The sequence below is a fragment of the Malus domestica genome, chromosome 13 (genome assembly GCF_042453785.1).
Source record: "Malus domestica chromosome 13, GDT2T_hap1".
NCBI lineage: Eukaryota > Viridiplantae > Streptophyta > Magnoliopsida > Rosales > Rosaceae > Malus > Malus domestica.
In genome coordinates, this window is record NC_091673.1 from 33,999,846 (window position 1) to 34,015,680 (window position 15,835).

The following is a 15,835-nucleotide window of genomic DNA, read 5'->3' on the forward strand; positions in this document are numbered from 1 at the left end:
CAGCTACAGGTGTAGTTTGTACGATTGCTGCACTTCGCTGGGCTCGTGGAATCGAACGGTAATCGTAATTACAGCGGGAGCAGATCATCACCACTGGGCAGAGAGGGAGACGAAATTATTGCAGTCGTGGGTTCTACACTGTTGGAGATTGGCGGTTTGGGGTGTGAGTTTTAACGGCTTGGAGGTCCCTGATATTGCTGTGACCATTGGGTTGAGAGGATAGATGAAGATCTTCTTCCTCGTTAGCTTCTGGGCAATGGATTTTGGCAAAGGATTGTAGAGAAGTCGAAGGGTGTCAGCAACATGGTAACGGCGGCTCTTGGTCTCTTCTTCCATTGACACAACTTCCTTCAGGTTCTTCTGGTTTTATGTGACATGGCATCACCAAACCCATCTCCTTCAAGCTGCAAAATGCACGAATTTCTTTTAGAAGACCGCCATTATGCAACATTGCATCATCAAATCTTTTTCCTTCAAGTTGAATAGTGCACGGATTCCATCTGGAAAATCATCGGAGATGACGGTTGGAGACGTGGTACGACTGCTACTTCTGTTTGGGTTTTTGTCTAACGTCGGCGGTTGCTAGCATATAAATTGTCGTTGCCAACCAAGGTTTTTAAAGACAACGTTTGCCTGCAAAATAAATTTACTGGAGAGAAAATGAAGAGAAAAAAAACATAGTTTTGTACTTTCTGGTTGTTGCTTGTAGTTTGCTTCTGAATCGCTGGTAATGGAATTACTTCGTCTTCTCTTCCAGCAGTACTTCGTTGCTTTTTTCCTCTCTCAATTTCTATCTCAATTTCTGCAGCGTATCTCTTCCTATTTTTTCTATGTCTTCTCCCCCCGTTTGCTTTGGTTTGATGCCTTTTTATAGGCGAATGGTGGACATGGCAGTTGAAGTTGGTGGGATGCTATTTTCCTGGGGTGTGGAGATGCTGAGAGAAAGCCATCACTTGAGTGGAGAACATGGGAGTTTTGGAGAGTTCTAGACACATATGATCTCTATATTTGGTTGCCACGTAGATGACAAACTCCATTAGACTTGTCATAGTCCACGTGTGTGCGGGTGTAGAGTTTTTTTTTTAATTTTCCTAAGTCTCCCTGTTTTTAATAAGACTTAGCTAATATATTTTGTTTGTGAAAATATATAGCTCAACACCCCCTTCTATTGACAGAGATGCCAAATATGCGCAAGTTAGACAAAAAGAAAATTTTATTTTATTTAGCAAAGAAAAAAAATTTGGTAAAAGAAAAAAGAAAATAGAAAAATTTGGCAAAGAAAAAAATTTGGTAAAAGAAAAAAGAAAATAGAAAAATTTAGCAAAGAAAAAAAATTTGGCAAAAGAAGCTCAACGAAAGACACAAGGCTAAGTACTGGTTTGGAGGAACAAAACGCCGAACCAGCGAACCCAGGGATGCATCTGTCAATCCCTCATCCTCTCGATCCCGTCACGTTTCTAATCCGCCGCTTAGAATCGATTAGAGCTCGCATAACCATTCATCTTTCGACGATGCTAGTCTCACCGCAGGCGGGCACCGCCGCCAGCAGTGTCGATTTGTTGACGCCATCACTTCCGTTGTTGAAAGACGAAGAGAGAGTGGCAGTCAAGAGGCACTAGGTTGTCGAACAACCTGAGCTGGAGATCGCAACGATGTCGTTTCGAGGTGTCATCTTCCTCGATTATTCTGCCTCCCTCAGTCGCGCCTGAAGCACATGAGGATTGGGTTGTAGTGACCATTAGTCGCCGATTGACATCCAGGAAGAGCACGTCAAGGACGAGATGAAGAATCTAAACAGGGGAGCTGTTTCGCGCATAAGAGGAGGCCAACAGGATCCAATTGGTGTCGCTCGTCATCGGGTAATTCATGGAGATGGTCGATCAGAACAACGAGATTATGGGCTCTACCACTAGGTCCAATACTATATTAGGATTCTCAGCACCATCAATCAGGAGCTCCTCAAGCCTTTGGTTGCTTAAATCTTTTCAGATTTTACAACTCTAATTCAATATTGGGTTTTAGCGTTCTAGGGATTTCTCCTCATTTCTCTGCTTCATATTCGATATTTCTTTAAAATTTTGGAATTTTCCATCTGTTCATCCAATCAGCAAAGTATATTATACATATACTAAAACTCAGCTTGGCTGGAACAGTGAAATGACGGAAATGCCCTTTGTTTCTTCTAATCCCACTTTTTGTTGTTTGCTTGGTACAGTAAAATTCCAATTTTACCCTTTTTTGCCACGGGTCGATCATCGTTGAAAGGCTACGCTCAGACTTTCTTCTCGACTTTTCCTTCCATTTCCATTTCTCTCTCTGCGGTCTTCTCTTTTCTCCTCTCCTCATCTCTCTATTCCGTTTACCTTTTCCCTGCCATCAACCCTCCCTTCCTTTTTCTCTCGCTCACAGCCACCGCAAAACCCCTCAAGCCCTCATATCCTCAAACCAACAAATTTAATTCCACAATCTCTCACACTTAATTTAAACCCTCGAACCAAAAACTCGATTTCAAGTATCAAGCAGCCAGGTTTTTGGGTGTTGGAATTTCGGCGAATTGTTTCTTGCCATTATTACCAATCTTCATGGCTTTGTCTCTCAGGTTCGATGCTCAAATTTAAGGTATGAGAATCTGAGTCTGAGGTTTCAAAATCAGGGAGGGTTTTGTTTAATTTCAATATCAATGAGGCTTTTTTTAACAAGGGCTTCAATTCAATTAGGGTTTCAGTTAATTTCAATTTCATTTTTTGATATGATTTTTAATTTTGCATTTAATATAATTATTTTGATTACAATTCAAAAAATTTGTGTAAAGTAGGTTTTTTGTTGGAGAAGTGGTGGACCTTTTAATTGTGCCTACTGTGTTGGTGGTCGTTGCTAGACCGGCAAGAAAAAGTCTACTGTGCATAACACCATGCCTGCATTTTTGCAGCAAGGACCAAATCAAGTAGAACTGTTTGGGTATTTATCCTAAACCTAATTATTCTAATTTAAATGGTGTCTACTCTAACAGATACGAATTTGTATTATGTTATCAAATTTTATTTTTCTAATTTTTGATTTTGGGGTTTTGCAGGAACTGCTAATATACTGATTTTGTGGAATTTTTGTTCTTTGCAAGGTTTTTTTGGCTGATATAATACTTTTGCCATCACTCTCCAGGTATGATTATGTTTATGTTTTTTTCTATTTCCAAATTATGTATTCTGAATATTTAAGGTAGGTATTTAAACTTAAATTGGTATTACTTGAACTGGAAGAAGGTTTTCTTAAACGAAAAACAATCTGACATGAAGCTTGATGATCTAATTGCGCATTGAGTTTTTTGTGTAAGGGATTTCGGGTTTTTCACCAAGTCTCTCTCTTATTTTTAGTTTTTGAGTTGCATGTAATACTTTATGGTCAATGAATATTGGTGTGTGTGTGTGTGTGTGTGTATAAAACTTAGAACCTATCACACTGTTCCTATTGCTTTCCCCTGCCTCTCTTCTCTAAAGAAGAGAAGTGTGTTTAACCAAATGCTAAGCATTTCAATGCACTTGCTATACACATTAACCACAAAATTATTTAAAAATCTTTATTATTGATTTTTGCATTATTTGTTGGGATATTTCCATTCCCCTTTGTGCTTATAATTTTTAATGCAAGGAAAACAAGCAAGTTGAGAAATATTTTTGAGTTCCTTAAAAAAAATTAAGATTACTGATTTATTTCCCTTATTTTAATGTTAATGCAGCTACGTAAAATCTACTTAACTAATGGAAAGGACCTAGCGTTTGGCTGTGGTAAAGTTTTGGTTGGTAAGTTCCTATTATGACTCATGTGAATCTGTTGCAGAGTGGTTTTAGTGTGTGAATTTCATCTTTCAAGCATTATCTAAATTGCTTGAGTGCTTGAGTGCTTCAATGTTTGAATTTGATCTTTCAAATTGTATTTGCATCGGTCCATTAGGAAATTTTTTATTCTAATGTAATGGATGGCTTTGGTTAATAATGCATATCAAGACCTTTGAATCTATTGATTCAGATGTTTGAACACAGTTGAAGCTCACTATGTTGTTTTTGCAGTTTGATTAGCAATTGTTAATTAGAGTTGCCTAATTTTTTTACTAAGAGTTTAGGGCCAATTAACAAAAGTATTGAGTGATATGTAAGAGTCTAGAAGCAAACCTTTTGGAGAAGTTGAAGTCATTTAGAGTAAACTAATAAAATTTGACTATCCTGGCTAACATGTTTTTTTTTTTACTATTGACAACTTCGCAACCATATTTACTGATTGCAAGAACTGGTTGGATTTGAAACCCGCAGCATCGCGCGAGCAATTTTTGCTAGTAGTTATCTAAAGTTGGGAAAGTGACCACTTTCGTCACTCGAATTTGGTGTTGAATTGAGAAGTAGTACCAATTTTGATATAGGTTTGTATTTGCAGTGAGTTATTTTGAAAAGAATGAAATCGATTTGGAAGGTGAAAAATTCGAAAGAGATTTCCATTGTTGTACGAGCTTCTTCTTCTCCTTCTTTTTCTTCTTCAGCATAAGAAGCTTGAGTGGAAAATTTGAAAACAGATTTGGAAGGTTAACCACTAATGCAACAGAGAGAGAGCTCGAGCTTCTTCTCCTTAGCTTAATTAATGGAAAAAAATAAAATAAAATCGTAGTTGGGATAAGATATTGCAATATTCAAAAGGTGAGGTATGTGTTTGTTATGTGACTAAAAGTTAAGGTAATAAATGTAATTTACCCTTGATTTTTCAATCCGGGCTTGGAAGAAGAGAAAGCAAATGAAAAAAAGAAAAAGGAAAGGAATGGTAGAGTGATGAGGGTGAGTAAACCTGACATTTGTGTTGTGTTTTTCATGTTTGTGTCATTTTCATGACATATCCGATATCTTAACGGGTCGTGTCGTATAACACCCGTTAAAGTAAACGGGTAATATGACTCGACTCGAAATCGACCTGTTAATATTATCATGTAATATGACCCGACCTGTTACTCATTAAAGAAAATATATTTTAAATCGATAAATAATAAAAATGAAAAACATAATTTGACCCCCAAAAAATGGTAAACATAATATTAAATTAGTATATGCATATCATATTGTCACACAAATATTACTTACAAACATTAAAAGAAGAAAAAAAGCACTTGTCTTTCAAGTATTACATACTCCAAAATAAGAGCCTAATGAAAAAACATTAGTACATTACTATAAATGGTGAAGTGCCGATTTAGTCCCTGAACTATCACCTCAGTGAAATAAGTGACACACCCCTATCGAGATCAAGGCATGCCGGCCGTCACGTGAGAGTGACGTAGCCGTGTGCACATTGCGAAAGCAATAAAGATAAGAATTATACGAATAATTAAGAACCAAATTACTAGAGTGCACTACTAAACAGAAAGTGATAGGAGTTAGTTACAACAGTAAACACTCCTAATCATAGCATAAAGTCTAAGTGCAGTCCGGTAGGACAAGTACCAGTTATACAGTACCAAGAATGTCCTACTATTATTTCGATAAGTCAGAACTGCCGACGTCCTCAAGCCACCAACAACAAGCTTACTTAAAACTTGGAGGGGTGAAAAACATAAAACGTGAGTGGGCAAAACAATTGTTTTACAAAATCATTTTCTTTTATCAACTTACTAACCCCTCACTGTAAAACATGTAAAATTTTCCTAGAATCAAGATATAAGCATATACACACACACATATATATATATATATATCTGAAATCATATCAATTCAGTTTGTTTGTACCATACTTGACCAATTCCGAAACTACTGAGCACCGGTCAACGTTATACCGTCAAGGACCCAGAAGAGTTTCCCTCCAACCAAGAGGCTAATCACAGCGCAGCACGTGTTGACATCAGAAGCCAATCATAGCGCGACACGTGTTAACATCAGAAGCCAATCACAACACAACACATGTCAATGTCAGAATGAAACTAGAAACTCTCTTCTATAAATAGATATCATTCTCTCACAATATTCCATAACGTCATTTGTACTAAATCATTCACTAGTACTCACTAAAGGAGAGCTTGAACCAATGTACTTGTGTAAACCCTTCACAATTAATGAGAACTCTTCTACTCCGTGGACGTAGCCAATCTAGATGAACCACGTACATCTTGTGTTTGCTTCCCTGTCTCTATCCATTTACATACTTATCCACACTAGTGACCGGAGCAATCTAGCAAAGGTTACAAACTTAACACTTTCTGTTGTACCAAAGTCCTCACTGATTTTGTGCATCAACATTTGGTGCCGTCTGTGGGAACGACACTTATTCCCACTCTCTTCAGCTTTGTCAAGCTGGTTTTCACCATTCATACACTCTTTTTTGACCAGGCATCCCTTTCCAACATGGGGAGCGAAGGAAGCCACAACACACAGAATGACACCCCTCTTGCACCTAGTGCGAAGCAACGAAAGAAGGAAGGAAAAAAGGTTGCTCTTCAAGCTAAAGTCGATGAGCTAGAAGCTCAAAACAACAAGATAGCAATGAAGAATGAGGTCCTCCAGGAGCAGTATGAAAAGCTCTTTAAGACGCTCCATGAAACTATGCGTACTTAAACACGTGAGCTTGTTGCCCCTGTGGACATTAACCATCATCTGGGTGCCCCCCAACACGGAGGGTCACCTTCATTCGACATGGGTATCCCTGATGAGGAGCGAGCTAATCATCAAAACATTGATCAACATGAGACTTCTCTCAACCTAGCTGCTTCGACCCGAAGTAGGAGAAGTGGAGGAATACACCTCCTTGCAGAAGGGTTGGAAGGATCGAAAGCCGTTTATCGTGACTGCCGAGACTTCCTAAAGCAACGTCGTAAGAATCTCCTCCACATATGCTCGAAGATCAATGACCCAAGGGTTTCTGAAAGACTCAGTCCCCTCCCACGACCTAGGCTAGCTGCCAATCTAGGGAAGGAACAACATGTCTTAGAGGAACATGCAGGTACAGAGGACTCTGAGGTATTCCGACAGACTTGCCATAGAAGTCAGTACGGCGAGTCCAAGGAAAAATCACACGCCCTTGCTCAAACTTTCCTACTTCCAAGAGGCGATGGAGACTTACGAAAGAAAATCCCAGTGGTATATGACTCCACTCAAGACCTCCTTATCCTACAGCTTTTTGAGGAAGTAAACAAGTTGAAGGCCGAACGTCAGGCCGAGATACCTGACTGGAACCAACCCAGGCCTGGCCCTCTCACAAGGATGATCCTTGACACCCCCTTCAAGCGAAGACAAAACAAAAGCCTTGTTTACAACTCTATATTGGAAGGGAAGACCCAATTGAACACCTTAACCTCTTTGAGTCCACCCTGGCATATCGGATGCACATCGACGAAGAGCGATGCCTTCTCTTCCCCTCCACCCTCTTTGGCAGAGCTCTAAATTGGTATTGCCGTTTTCCACCTGAGACAGTAGACTCATTTGAAGAACTGAGGAAACTGTTTGTCGCTCAACACATCTTACAGACCGATCGCTTGCATTCTGCAGATGACTTGTACACTATTCGCCAGAAGCCGGACGAGTCACTACAAGAGTATGCTGGTCATTTCAGCCATAAGTATTCTCGTTGCACTGAGGCAGATGACAAGACCGCCCTCAAGGCCTTCACGGCAGGCCTACGTGATTGTTTCTTCAAGTACATGATCAATGCCAACCCTTGGAAGACTTACTCTGAGGTGATGGCACAGGTTTACAAGCATGCCTTCGCCGAGGCAAGGACATATCAAGGGAAACCCCCCACAACCACCCCTTATCAGCAAGTAGGGAGTGGAAGCCAGATCCAACCAAATGAGAAGACCTCGACCTTCCAAACGGCAGCGGTGCCTTCCCCCTGCCTTACTTAATACTTTGCCAAGTCAACAGACATATCAATCTCAGGGCAAAAGGAAAGATTTCCATCCTCACCAGTCTCATTTTAGTAAAAGGAGTAAGGGACACTACCGTGATAACCAAAGGTATCGCCATGATAATCCCCGACCCCAGGCAGTCAACACAGTGGGTCAATCACGTGTCAGGACAACCCCTACCCCAAGGTATGAGACATACACACCTTTGAACGCCACATGCATGGCCATTTACCCTAGCATAGCACACTTGATACCGAAGCCAAAGTCGAGGCACCCGGATTATAAGCCCATAAAGAACACGTGCATGTTTTGCTGCTACCACGAGCATAACGGCCATGACGGTGAGAAGTGTATCACCCTTCGTGATTATATTGAAGCTTTGGCACGTGAAGGAAAAATTGATCAATTCCTCATTCACCCTCCAAGGGGTAATCGTAACCAACGCTAGGTAAATGTGATATATTCCATGAGTGGTGGCAAACCCATATCTAAATCTTCCAACAGGGCCATGAAAAATAGTGAACGAGCTTTAAGGTCTGGCCACCAAGTGTTTCACATGGAAGACATCAGGGGAGGTAAGTATCAAAAGCCTAACGGGATCCAATATGTTTCTACCCTGAGGAAGAAAGAGGTATCATCTACCTTCACAACGACCCATTGATCGTGGAAGCTCACATAGCCAACTTTGAAGTACGACGAATTGATGCGATGAGAGTTAAGCACTCAAATTAAACCCTCTTTTGACAATTGTAGTATATGTATAAGTAGGGATCGTTCTGGACCGGGGATTAGGAGGGATTGCTAATCTAAACTAAACTGACTTACAAAAAGAAACTTAAAAACACTTAACTAGACTCTATAGACTCAAAACACTTAAAAATATAAACTAAAACAGATTCTAACTAATTAGACACACTAAAGTAAAGGGGGATTGGGTTTTGGACGAAAATAAAGTAAAACAAAACAGAAACTAGAACTAAACAGATTTGCACGAAATTGGTTGTTTTGGATGGATGATGGGCTAGCTAGAAGGTCTTTCTCCACACATGACACACTTGCATACAAATCAATCTCCAATTGCTTTTCAATAAACTATGATGCTCAACACCCCAGATTAACCGTGATGCACAAATTAACCCTCAGATTTTCCTTTACTCATTGAATTGGATGAATGCATGCGACAACCCAAATCATTCTCTAAAAGTCCCCTATATGAATGCATAATAGAGATACAATTAAAGATCATTAAGTTCCATGAAAATCATAAGCGTTGACGAGGCAATTGTAACTATGAATGCATGATACGTTTGCCAAGAATTCAATTAACGCGATTGTGACAAGCAACCTTCACTACTCATGAATATAAACTTGTAACGATTAGGTGAAACTTGTTTATATCCTAGCATCAAATTCATGCATGAAAACTAAGTATGCATCCTTAATAAACATACATAAATCCGTTATGAATAAAATAGATAATTGAATTGCAATCACAACTTATCAAATCACAATTGGAAGAAATCAATTCATATTGCAAATATATTCATGGTTTCGAATTCTCCTCTAGCCAAAAGAGGTTTAGTTCCTCATACTTGCAATTAAACAGAAACAATTGAAATTAAACATTGAAAACCAAAGTAGAATACACCTAGAATGCTCCAGTAATCCAAATTGAATGACAAGCACAGCTCCAAGCAATCCTCTTTCCTTGCAAATATGCGGCACCAAGGTGTGAGTGGTGAATGAATGGTCTCTTGTGGTGGTGGATGGATATAGGTGAGTTATGGTGAAGGGTGGAGAGTTGTGTAGATGATGTGGTGTCTTTGGATGATGGCCCCCAAATTATGGTGAAGGGTGGATGTATTTATAGGCTAGGGAGATGAGTGTATGAAGTTGTAATGAGTGGATGTAATGGGTGTAGTGGGTGAGTGTTGTGGTAATGAGTGGATGTAATGGGTGTAGTGGGTGGATGTTTTGTAATGAGTGGATGTAATGGGTGTAATGGATGAGTGTTTGGTAATGAGTGGATGTAATGGGTGTAGTGGGTGAGTGTTGTGGTAATGAGTGGATGTAATGGGTGTAGTGGGTGGATGTTTGGTAATGAGTGGATGTAATGGGTGTAGTGGATGAGTGTTTGGTAAAGAGTGGATGTAATGGGTGTAGTGGGTGGATGTTTGGTAATGAGTGGATGTAATAGGTGTAATGGATGAGTGTTTGGTAATGAGTGGATGTAATAGGTGTAGTGGATGGATGTAATGGGTGTAGTGGATGGATGTTTGGAGTTGTAGGTCAACACACTTGCACACACATATGTTGATTTCTAGCCTTCAAATGTTCAAAAACGTCCATCCTCATGTCTCCATGCTTGCACTATCCAATCTTGGCTAAAAAATGCTCTAAAATGCTCCAAAATGCACTTTCTTGCCAACTTTGTTATTTGACCTACAAACACACGAAAATAGCTTAAAATACATAATTAACTAAGAAATAACAACACAAATGCACAAGAACAAGCTAACTAAGTCACATAAATATGTTCCTCTCACGAATCTTGGTAGACACGGGGGCTTTGGTCAATATCATGTTTGCTAAAGCTTTCAGGGCATTTAATATAGCTGAACACTTGCTCGATTGCTTGATTTCCCCTCTAATAAGTTTCTCTGGTTATCGTCCAACCTTTGGGGAGCATACACTTACCTTTCACCATTGGTACAGGCCTTTACACGGCTACCATTACCACTAACTTCCTGGTGGTTGATTGCCCAACGACATACAATGTCATCTTCGGACGCACATGCATCAATGATCTCAAGGCCATGGTATCTACACATATGTTGTTGATGAAATTTCCAACCCCCTATGGCAATGGTTACATTAGAGGAGATCAACTTAGTGCACGATCATGTTACAACACTTCGGTCAAGCAATAACATCTACCTGTGCCCAAGGAAACCTTTTTTATACATGACCAAGTCATAAAGATCAGCCTAGACGAAGCTAACTTGGATCTTCACGGTGGCAACAGTCAACCCGACGATCATCGAGATGACTCTTTCACCCAGCAAGCACAACCCGCTGAAGAGTTGGAGAAGGTCTCTATCTCAAAAGATTATCCGGATCGCTTGGTGAAGATTGGCACCACCTTGTCACCACCCATTCGGTTAGCATTAATCTCTTTTTTGCAAGAGAACACTGAGGTCTTCGCCTGGCCATACGAGGACATGCCAGGCATCTCTCCTGATATTATTTGTCATCGCTTAAGTATTGACCCCAAGACCAAACCAGGGAGACAGAAGCGAAGATCTTATGACGTTGAACAGTATGAGGCAATGAAGGTAGAAGTTGAAAAACTCAAAGGCATAGGTTTCATCCACGAAGTCAATTATCCAACGTGGGTAGCAAATGTTGTCCTTGTTAAGAAGAATCCGACCAAGGAAAGTCTCCTGCTCTAAAAGTTCTTGTGGAGAATGTGTGTTGATTACACCGACCTAAACAAAGGATGCCCGAAGGATAGTTTTCCTCTTCCTCTCATAGACAAACTTATAGACTCTATGGCAGGGTGTGAACTCCTGAGCTTCATGGATGTTTACTCAGGATACAACCAAATCCTCATGACCCTTCGGACCAAGAACACACAGCCTTCACTACTGACAGGGGACTATATTGCTATAAAGTCATGCCATTTGGCCTAAAGAATGCAGGAGCGACTTGTCAGAGACTGATCAATTCAATGTTCACCGAACAGATTGGGAAGAGCATGGAAGTTTATGTTGATGATATGCTAGTCAAGAGAAAACATGCTGACCAACACATCACCAACGTATCTGAAACCTTCACCATTCTGAAGAGGTATCGAATGAGGTTGAACCTTAACAAATGTGCCTTCGGTGTAGGCTTTGGCAAATTCTTAGGCTTCATGATAAGCCAACAAGGCATTGAGGTTAATCCCTAGAAGATCAAAGCAATCCTCGACATGAAGGAACCGGTAACCTTAAAAGACATCCAGAGCCTTACTGGCAAGGTAGTAGCCTTAACTAGGTTCATCTTTAAGGCCACTAACAAATGTGCTCTTTTCTTCAAAGCACTTAAGGGAAGTAAGAAGTACATTACATGGACTGATGAATGTGTTGAGACATTCAAGAACCTCAAAGACTACATGAGTAAAGCCCATTTGCTCTCCAAACCTGAGGTTGGTGACACTCTCATTATCTATCTGTCGGTATCGGCTTCAGCAGTAAGTTCCGTTCTCATTCGAAATGATGGTAATGTCGAACGGCCTGTCTACTGCGCTAGCAAGGCCTTACAAGATGCAGAGACACGATACTCCAACATTGAGAAATTGGCTCTAGCATTGGTCATGTCTGCTCGAAAACTTCGCCCTTACTTCCAAGAACACTCTATCATCGTGCTTATCAATCATCCTCTTCGACAGATACTCCAAAGTCCTGACACTTCCGGGCGAATGATCAAATGGGCGATAGCATTGGGTGAGTTTGACATCTCCTACCAACCAAAGGCAGCTGAGAAGGGCCAACCAGTGGCAGACTTCATCGCCGACTTCACATATCCTGTTGACATTGTTTCTACACCTAAAGAAGTAGTTTCATTGCCCTCGGAAGCTTAGAAAATAGAACCAACAGACCCAGTATGGAGTCTATATGTTGATGGCTCGTCCAACCAACAGGGTTGTGGAGCAGGACTAGTCCTTACGACCTCTGACAAAGTGGCGATGGAGTATGCTCTTCGTTTCAAATTCAAGGCGTCGAACAATGAAGCCGAATATGAAGCCCTCTTAGCAGGCTTACGTTTGGCCAAACACCTTGGGGTTAAACGAATTGATATCTTCAGTGACTCCCAATTGGTGGATAACCAGGTCACCAACAACTTTGACGCTAAGGATAGCTCCATGGCAGCATATCTGGCATAAACATAATTATTGCTCAAGCACTTCCACTACCAGATCACCCAAATTCCTCGAGCGGCAAACAGTCATGCAGATGCTTTGGCTTGCCTCGCCTCAGCAGTGGAAGACAAGATTGGGAGAAAAATTCAGGTTGAATTGTTGGCAGCACCAAGCACCATAGCTGCAAAAGTGTGCAACTTACAACAAGGAAATAGTTGGATTACCCCGATTTATAGATTCTTTGCTCATGGCACCCTTCCAAATGACAAAGTCCAAGCTAAGTAGATTCGATACAAGACTACCCGTTACTTGATCATTAATCACCAACTCTACAAGCGAAGTTTTAACCTATCAAACCTAAGATGCCTTACGCCCGTAGAGGCGAAAACTATCATTCGGGAAATACATGAAGGAGTCTGCAGAGATCATGCTGGATCTCGATCCCTAGCACACAAGGCTTTTCGCCAAGGATATTACTGGCTAACACTCCACCAAAATTCCATCAGAATATCCCGCTTATGTGATAAGTGTCAACGCTACGCAACTATTCCTCACTCCCCTCCCGAGCCGCTCACTTCTATGATCAGCCATTGGCCCTTCGCCCAATAGGGACTTGATTTGATCGGCCCAATGTTTGCAGGGAAGGGCAAGGTTCGCTATGCAATTGTTGCAGTTGACTACTTCACAAAGTGGGCCGAAGTAGAACCCTTGGCAACCATTACTGAGGCAAAAATAGAAGACTTCGTATGGAAGAACATCCTTTGCAGATTCGGCATTCCCAATGCTATAGTCACTGATAACGGGCGACAGTTCGACAACAATAAGTTCAGGATGTTCTGTTCTAAGTTCAACATCAACTTATGTTTTACCTTCCCAGCCCATCCCCAGTCTAATGGATAAGTTGAAGCCATCAACAAAATAATCAAGCGAACTTTGAAAACCAGCTTGGACAAGGCTAAAGGTTGTTGGCCAGAATTTGTACCCTAAGTTCTTTGGTCATACCGCACTTCGTATCGGACATCAACTGGAGAAACCCCATTCTCACTTACCTTTGGTACAGAGGCAGTTGTCCCAATTAAGCTTGAGAAAGCAACGTTCTGAGTTCAGAACTACATGCAAAGTGAAAATGACAAACAACTTACCCTCAACTTAGATCTAGTCGAGGAACACAGAAACCAGGCTCACTTGAGGAATGTCGCCTACAAGCAGTGCATCTCCAACTACTATGACTCAAGGGTCAAACCTCGTTCTTTCAAAGTGGGGGACTGGGTATTGAAGAAAAGATTACTCTGCGACAGAGTCCCGAGTGAAGGAACACTTAGTCCAAACTGGGATGGACCGTTTGAAGTTATTGGCGTCAGTCGCCCTGGCTCCTACAAGCTTAGAAGCTCCGATGGCAAGACCCTTGGCCATCCATGGAACGTTGATCACTTGAAGTACTATTACAAGTAAACTCACATTGTACAAGTGTTAAGCTTCAGCCGTTCGACATCCTATGTAACGAAGACTATTTGGCATGAATTCAATAAAGAGGTGATTTAGACAACTTGATCCTAATCCTCTTACATTCCTAGCAATGAAACACTCGGGTTCAAAGCTTTAACATGAATGCTTCCAACATGAAACAAAGTCTAAGTATAGGTCAACAAGACTATACAAATAAATGAACAGCTTCATAGTATATTCCTTCAATCATATATTCCAACACATTCATACATAAACCAACTATGCTTTGAAATGGTTCAACATATTTTGTGTCATTCGACACTTGCTACAATGTGCCTAGACACCTTGCCCTTATTCTTACCAACCAGGTGATGAAATGTGAAGAAGGAACTCATTTTCATGCCACTAACCGGTGATGAAACGTATAACCCGTACTCTCCTTCATGCCACCAACCAGGTGATGAAATGTGCAACCCGTACTCTAATAACATTTGGCAACTTGCCATTCATGCCACCAACCAGGTGAAGAAGGAACTCATCTTTATGCCACCAACCAGGTGATGAAATGTACAACCCGTACTCTCCTTCATGCCACCAACCAGGTGATGAAATATGCAACCCGTACTCTAATATCATTTGGCAACTTGCCATTCATGCCACCAACCAGGTGATGAAATGTACAACCCGTACTCTAATATCATTTGGTAACTTGCCACTCATGCCACCAACCAGATGAAGAAATAACTCATCTTCATGCCACCAACCAGGTGATGAAATGTACAACCTGTACTCTTCTTCATGCCACCAACTAGGTGATGAAATGTACAACCCGTATTCTAATATCATTTGGCAACTTGCCATTCATGCCACCAACCAGGGGAAGAAGGAACTCATCTTTGTACCACCAACCAAGTGATGAAAGCAATTCACCATTCATTCCACCTATCAGAAGACGAGTGGTACAACTTGTACATGTGAACTCCTAGCATTCACAAATAATCAAAAACCCTCAAGCTTGACAACTCAACTAGGGGAGCACTTATGCTCAACAAGAGTTATAGTCACTAACAAAGTCTTATTGCAAGCCAACAACAACTTTAGTGCATGGCATACGAAGATCAAGCTATTCAGCCCTCTTACATCTGCTTCAAACATTTCCCCTCTGTAACAATGCAAACACTACAACTCGTAGAAAGCTTCACACACTCTTGATCAAGACAATGTGAAGCAAAACCAATTTATGGTGCAAACAATAGCTTCATCAATAGAGGGCAACCACAATTCTCAAAAGCTTCACACACTCTTGATCAAGACAGTGTGAAGCAAAACCAATTTATGGTGCCAACAAGAGCTTCATCAAAGGAGTTCACCCACAATTCTTAAAAGCTTCATACACTCTTGATCAAGACAGTGTGAAGCAAAACCAATTTATGGTGCCAACAAGAGCTTCATCAATGGAGGGCAACCATAATTCTCAAAAGCTTCACACACTCTTGATCAAGACAGTGTGAAGCAAAACCAATTTATGGTGCCAACAAAAACTTCATCAAAGGAGTTCAACCACAATTCTCAAAGCTTTACACACTCTTGATCAAGACAATGTGAAGCAAAACCAA

General features: G+C 40.8%; 1 long non-coding RNA gene across 1 annotated transcript; it reads left to right on the forward strand.

Moving 5' to 3' along the window:
• Positions 1-1,168: 1,168 nt before the first annotated feature.
• On the forward strand, positions 1,169-4,036 carry LOC103404100 (uncharacterized). The gene is made up of 4 exons (XR_524282.4): positions 1,169-2,619; positions 2,816-2,958; positions 3,074-3,159; positions 3,734-4,036. It is a non-coding gene; the product is annotated as an uncharacterized lncRNA (long non-coding RNA).
• The last annotated feature ends 11,799 nt before the right edge of the window (positions 4,037-15,835 follow it).